This window comes from Triticum aestivum, chromosome 5B (genome assembly GCF_018294505.1).
Source record: "Triticum aestivum cultivar Chinese Spring chromosome 5B, IWGSC CS RefSeq v2.1, whole genome shotgun sequence".
NCBI classification, from domain to species: Eukaryota; Viridiplantae; Streptophyta; class Magnoliopsida; order Poales; family Poaceae; genus Triticum; species Triticum aestivum.
Genome location: NC_057807.1, coordinates 460,937,398 through 460,943,440, shown reverse-complemented (window position 1 = coordinate 460,943,440; position 6,043 = coordinate 460,937,398).

Here is a 6,043-nt window from a genome sequence, read left to right as displayed (position 1 = left end):
TGTGTGTTCCACATACTCAATTCGTTGCCACGCTGTCTTGTGATAACACGACATCTTGAATCTACTAGACGGCAACTCTTTTTTGTGAAGCCAATGTGTGAGTTGCCACATTATATTTTGTATAATATTAGTTGGGTGTTCCACTGCCATGCCTTAGTTGCCACATTGTTCACTCCTATCAGGGCAACTTGGAACTGCTAGTTGGCAACTCCTTTTTGTGAAGCCAATGTGACAGTTGCCAGATAATAAGTTGGATGATGGCAGTTGGGTGTTCCTCTGTGCTGCCTCAGTTGCCACATTGTTTTACTACTAACATGGCAACTTGATTATGCTAGATGGCAACTGCCATTTCTAAAGCAAACATGTCAGTTGCCATGTTTTTTCACTTGTTTTGGTGATCATTTTTCGCCTACTGTGCATGTTCACCAGATGGCAATTACCTCCTTTCACACACTGAGACTTTATTTGACATGCTTGTTTTTGCGCAAACATGGTAACGTAAATCCTTTTCAGTACATGGCAACTTCTGATTGAACCCAAAAAATTTCAGTTAGCTTGTTTATGCAGGCATCCACGTCTCTATTTTTGCTAATTTTCGTTCAGGGAGTTGGCAAACTACATATACGCAGCATGGCATTATTTTTGCATGCCTTTTTTCTCAAGTACTTTTTTTGTCAGCTTCTTCGTCTTGCTTAGTAGCATATGTCATGCATTTTTCAGATTGCAGGTGGCAACTCCCTCTTATGACACATCATATACATTTCTTTTTAGGGTAAACATGGCAGTTTTCATTTTGTTGTCAATGATATCTACTGCCTCATTTCTTCGTGCATGTCCTTCTACATATGTCGGCTGGGTTTTCATTTATACTAGCGTGTTTTTTGTTCTTACCGTAGCACAATGGATCGTGGTGACCAGAAAGACGATGATGACGACTTCATGGAGGTACCGGCACGGAATCATGCGACCGGTCGTACAAAAGACGACAAAGTGGTCTTTTTCCCAATCTATTTTATTGTGATACCGAGTTTACATTCATCCGTCAAAACTAATTTTTAGTTTTTTGAACATGGCAACAATGACCCTTTTGTGTTATGTAGAAGAAGAAATGTCTGTGCAAGAGGGCTTCGCAAGAATGCTTGACTACATTGACCAAGGGTTTCACTGATGATCAGAAGGGAGCTACCAGTGAGATGGGATTGCAGGCATTGATGGATGTTCGATGCATGAATCTAGTGAACCCTGTATGTGACTGGCTTGGTGAGATATACTATCCTGCGTCTAGGGAATTTGTCATTCCGGGACGTGAAAGAATCCCTTTGGACAAGGAATCTGTGTTCTGCACTTTGGGTGTCCCCCGTGGAGAAATCAAAGTTCCGTATGAGGTGAACAATAAGATCGAGAAAGTTTTGTTCCCCCGTTTGTTTCCTGGAATGGCATCCATGCCTAATACGACTGTGCTGGCAACTTCGCTGGAGGGCACGACAACCCATGGTGAGGTATTTAAGATGAAGTTGTTGATGCACCTGATCTCGTCTGTCTTTGCGCCTACCACGTCGTTGCGCCCAAGCAACAAGTGCTTCCCTATCCTGGTGAATGCTCTCTCTATTCTTCTTCCCACAATCTTTTGTTTTGGATGTCATGTAGAAGCTAGTCTCTGCCAGTTTGTTGTTGTTATTGACTGTCGATGTGGCATCTTTTGTCCTGAATTCCTTTTGTGCAGGCGAAACTAAAATATGGTAAATACATGAATTGGTGCGAATTCATTGCCGACTTTCGGCATGTTGCATTCTCAAATAAGATGTACCAGAAGGGCTATCGGCTGCACCTTATGGTATTTTTCTTGTTGTTTTACAAATGCTCTTACCACGGTTCATTATTTCCTCAAAGACTTTTATAGTTGTTCATAAGTGGCAGCAATTTGTTTTGCATGTGGCATCTCTGTTCGGCCATACTGTGTCAACCCTATGTTGATAGAGCTTTAAATGATTTTTTGCTTTTTTGAGGGCAACCATAGTTGATCATATACGACAACTTTCATTTTTTTGGTGCTTTTTGCATGTCAAAGTGAAGATGTTGATACATGGCAGCTGTAGTTGACGCCTACATGGAAATTATAGTTTTCTACAACATAGATAGCGTTCACTTGATCTATTTTTCATTTGTTTTAATTACTGATACATGGCAAACATACGTCCACGCCCATGGCAAATCTTTCTTTTATTTTTTAACTTGTGACTCAAGGGAGAGTGTATTGCCAACGACATTTAAACTGTAGTCATATTCCTTTTCTTTTTCCCCGCATTTTTATCTGTTTTCCTTTTTTGCACAACACTGATCAGTGACATATTCTGATTTACTTACTCGCTTTATTATGTAAAACAACTCATGTACGTCGATCGTCTTGATTTGTCCATTGTCGACTTCACTGAGATAGGAGGTCAGCTGCCTCCACATAAGTTTGCTGTCTCTGCCTGGAGTTATGATGTTGTCAAGGCTGTGCTTGCCGCAGACAGAATATCTGATACAAAATATGGGAAATTGCAGGTTAGTTTTGTCTCCTTTCTTGCACCGCTTTCTGGAAGTTCACTGTTGGAAATAGTATGAAAAAACAAAACTGATCCATATTGGTTGTTCATAGTTTTTCTTTTTAAGGAGAGGATTATATAGCGTATACAACATGGCAAACACGTTTGGTTATGTGTGGCAAATGCACAGTATTTTAATTGGCATCCATATTATAATTTGTGCATTCAACTTTGTCTGTGCATTCCATTGGACCACCTCACCGCTTTCATTATGTCTAACAACTCATAAAGAACTTGGCAACCATGGTTATCTCCACATGGCAACTTTGCCGTTCCCGTTGATTTCTTTTTCCTTGCAATCCATGACCATAGTCATTGCTTCTTATTTTGACCTTTTTTCTTTTTGCTATTTTTTCAGCTGATGGTCAAGCATGCCATAGACTACAGTGTGTTTGGTGGGCCACATAATTTCAGCAAGTGGATGGATGTGCATTTAGCTCCATCTTGTCCCGTTGAGGTAATGAAGCATGTTTTTTATTGTTTGAATGATGTTTTCTTGCATTTGACCACTCTTTACTATTTTTTGCCTTCTTTTTCTTATGCATGTTCTAATGTGTTCGGAACTTGTTACTTTCTGTTTTCTGATCAGGTCAGGGCACTTGTGAGCACCTAGTCGGGGAGTTTGCTTCCGGCATGACCAGCTTGCTTGGAAAGTTGGTCGAGGGTTGGACAACATTGAATGGTTCTGACAGCGACGTGGTTGCGAGGCAGTTCACATCCTTTCTCGGAGAACGGACACATTGTCCAACTAGCTGCCGTGGCCGGTACGACTATAATAGCTCTCTGGAGCTCCCTGACATGCAAGAGGAGCTAGTCGGGGATGGTTTTGGTAGCGTGGATGCTGGTATCGACAAGGATGTTGACAATGACATGGAGAATGTGCGACATGACACTGGAGATGACGATCATCAGGAAGTTCATGTAGGAGGTAACAACGATAAGGCTGCATCGAATGTTCCTCCACTAGAGGGAGGCATTGCTCCAACTGTTGTGAAAGACATGGGGGATCCTCTCTCAAATAGGGGTAGGCCTCCAGAGGATGCTGCCCAGGGCTCTGCTGGCAAGAGGCGTAGGATCGATCCCGTCGCTGCTAGGAGGAGGTCTGGTGTTTCATTATTGTTTTATTTGTTCTTCCTTTTTAACAACACGGCTTTTTCCTTGCTACGTACGCCACGATTTTTTTGTCTCACACTTGGTTTTTGCATTTTTTGCTCTTTTTTTTGCCATTTTTTATGTGCGGTGAGGTGACAGCTGGTGGACGGTCAGTTAAACAGAAACAAGCACGCATGCCAACCCGCGTTTCTGCCTGGCTGAACAAGGGGGCACCCACTTCTGGTGACACCACTTCCACTCGGCCGTATCCTCGCACATTGATGTCCAACACCGGGGATCTTGTTGTGTTGGAAGACTTGAGGAAAACAAGCAAGACGTGGCTTCTCCCTTTGTAGTTATCTTTTTTTGTGATTGAGCTATCTTCATTGTGTCGCTTTATGGAAATGCATTCTCTTTGAAATTTTTCATGGCAATTGCAGCATGTTGAGCTTGACAAGTTATCATAGTCCTAACGCTAAATTTGTTTGATGCTTTCCTAAATAATATGCAGCTTTTATTGCACTCACCTTGGCAACTCTTGTCTGCCCCTCATGGCAACTGCTAAAGTTGCCACATGGCAACTCTTATCTGTCACACGTGGCAACTGTTGGGGAATGGAAAATTTCAAAAAAAATTCCTAAGCACACGCAAGATCATGGTGATGACATAGCAAGAAGAGGGGAGAGTGTTGTCCACATACCCTCGTAGACCGTAAGCGGAAGCGTTATGACAACGCGGTTGATGTAGTCGTACGTCTTCACGATCCGACCGATCCAAGTACCGAACGTACGGCACCTCCTAGTTCAGCACACGTTCAGCTCGATGACGATCCCCGGGCTCCGATCCAGCAAAGCTTCGGGGATGAGTTCCGTCAGCACAATGGCGTGGTGACGATGATGATGCTCTACCGGCGCAGGGCTTCGCCTAAACTCCGCGACGATATGACCGAGGTGGAATATGGTGGAGGGGGGCACTGCACACGGCTAAGGAACGATCCGTAGATCAACTTGTGTGTTCTAGGGTGCCCCCCGCCCCCGTATATAAAGGAGCCAGGGGGAGGAGGCGACCGGCCAAGGAGGGCGCGCCAAGGGGGAGTCCTACTCCCACCGGGAGTAGGACTCCCTTCTTTCCTAGTTGGAGTAGGAGAAGGGGGAAGGAGGAGGAAGAGGGGAAGGAAGGGGGGCGCCGCCCCCCTCTCCTTGTCCTATTCGGACTAGGGAGGGGAGGGGGCGTGGCCCACCTCTTGCCTCCTCTCCTCTTCTCCCTTATGGCCCATGAAGGCCCAATAACCCCCGGGAGGGTTCCGGTAACCCCACGGTACTCCGGTAAAATGCCGATTTCACCCGGAACATTTCCGATGTCCAAACATAGGCTTCCAATATATCAATCTTTATGTCTCGACCATTTCGAGACTCCTCGTCATGTTCGTGATCACATCCGGGACCCCGAAAAAACTTCGGTACATCAAAACTTATAAACTCATAATAAAACTGTCATCGTAACGTTAAGCGTGCGGACCCTACGGGTTCGAGAACTATGTAGACATGACCTAGAACTATTCTCGGTCAATAACCAATAGCGGAACCTGGATGCCCATATTGGTTTGTACCTATTCTACGAATATCTTTATCGGTCAAACCGCATAACAACATACGTTGTTCCCTTTGTCATCGGCATGTTACTTGCCCGAGATTCGATCGTCGGTATCCAATACCTAGTTCAATCTCGTTACCGGCAAGTCTCTTTACTCGTTACGTAATGCATCATTCCGTAACTAACTCATTAGCTACATTGCTTGCAAGGCTTATAGTGATGTGCATTACCGAGAGGGCCCAGAGATACCTCTCCGACAATCGGAGTGACAAAACCTAATCTCGAAATATGCCAACCCAACATGTACGTTCGGAGACACCTGTAGTACTCCTTTATAATCACCCAATTACGTTGTGACGTTTGGTAGCACCCAAAGTGTTCCTCCGGTAAACGGGAGTTGCATAATCTCATAGTTACAGGAACATGTATAAGTCATGAAGAAAGCAATAGCAATATACTAAACGATCAAGTTCTAGGCTAACGGAATGGGTCATGTCAATCACATCATTCTCCTAATGATGTGATCCCATTAATCAAATGACAACACATGTCTATGGTTAGGAAACATAACCATCTTTGATTAATAAGCTAGTCAAGTAGAGGCATACTAGTGACATTGTGTTTGTCTATGTATTCACACATGTATTATGTTTCTGGTTAATACAATTCTAGCATGAATAATAAACATTTATCATGATATGAGGAAATAAATAATAACTTTATTATTGCCTCTAGGGCATATTTCCTTCAGTCTCCCACTTGCACTAGAG